We start from the raw sequence: 1592 nt of genomic DNA, 5'->3' as shown, positions 1-1592 counted from the left end.
CCCCCCGCGGCGCCCCGCGGCTGCTGCCCGGCCCTGCGGCTCGGGGTTCGCCGCCGCCCTGGAAAGCCACCCCTATGGCAGCGGTGCGGGCAGGGGGTGAGTGAGGCAAAACCGCAGGCGAGTAGTCCGCCTGGATCCTAAAGTGAGAAAATAACAGCACGCGGCAAGGGGAGGAGGGACGAGAAGACTCATTTTATTGTCTTAGTAGAGCAGGAGCAAAGACACAAGAGGTTATCCCAAAGCAGGATTCACAGGTGTTAAGACAGTCCTGGAAACAGGTGTGGAGAAGCGGCTCACTTTGATGTAATCCCGTGTCTTGATCTCAAATTCTTCGCCCAGAATTGCACAGGACCGGTTTCAAAGCCGGGAACTGAGTTTAGACCCCCGGTCCTCGTCTCCTGTTGCTGTCGAGGACCTTGTTCCTGCATTCCCCTTATTTCTGGGCTTTTCTCCCTTTCGTGTTAAGAATCTTCCTTCCAAGTTCCCTTTCCCTCTTATTCTAAAACACAGAGTCTGAAAAAAACGTTTTAGTGACAACCTACTGGGGAAACAGACCTTTGTTTACTCTAATTAAGTAATTTCTGAACTTTTGCTGTCATCTGGATAGTTGCTGAAATCTACCTGTCGTCCACTTCATTTAGACTGCAAACCCATTGAGACAAACAATTTTTTTTGAAGTATTCTTTACAATGCCAAAAATATGCTTTGTTGTAAGTAAGGATGTAGTCAAAATTTCTGCCTGTTTTACTCTTCCTGTAGTCAGTTCTGGATTGAGGAATGGTCTGTATACAGCACAAAATGTTGATTGTCTGAGCTGCGTCTTAGCAGATAAGTGCTTTACACTTAAAAAGGTTTGCAGCTGTGGTTTAAGATAAACAGACACACCAGAAAGAAATTTTGTCTTGGGGAAAAAAATCTGTTGTTCAGCCTGGATGAACTTGTGGCCTCCTAGCTGTGTTACGGCAGTTGCAAATAACAAAGTGACACAACTTACTCAGAGTTTGTGTTGTTTACAAGACTCGTGCCCTTTTGCTGAGCTTACTCTGTTTTCTGATCCAGAGAGGACTCCTTTTCCGTGTTGAGCCTTTGTCTGGCAAACAAAGACAGTGGGAACTGAAATAGAGAATGAAATTCTGGATGTGTGCACCCTGATCTGTAGGACTTCTTCTATTGACATCAAGGGGCTTTGGCTATGTCACTCTGTCCTGCCAGAATATTTCATTTTCTTTGTCAGTCTGTCTTAAGTGCTTAGTGGTTTTCTGGTGAAAACAGAAAGCTGGGCTCTTGACCGACATCAGCCTGTGTAGGTGCCAGATTGTAACTAGTCTTCACACACTTTTTCCTCCCAGGGACTGACTGGCTTAAACAGTCCAGAGCTCAAGGGTTTAGCTCTCCACTGTTTTTCTAGTCCATTAAAAGAGCTGCTGTTGTCACTGTCTGAAACAGCTCAGTGAGCATTCCCAGGCAGGGGGATCCGTACTAACAGCATCACATAATTAAACAGGGTGTTACCGAGTGCTGCACAAGAAGTGTTGCTTGTTCTTTTTTGTGTAATTGTTGCTAATTTTCAGTTGGTTTATTTGATTTGGCAG

Source organism: Charadrius vociferus, unplaced genomic scaffold, assembly GCF_000708025.1.
Source record: "Charadrius vociferus isolate BGI_N301 unplaced genomic scaffold, ASM70802v2 scaffold19, whole genome shotgun sequence".
NCBI lineage: Eukaryota > Metazoa > Chordata > Aves > Charadriiformes > Charadriidae > Charadrius > Charadrius vociferus.
The sequence above is the reverse complement of the archived record's forward strand: the minus strand, read 5'-3'. Positions refer to the sequence as shown.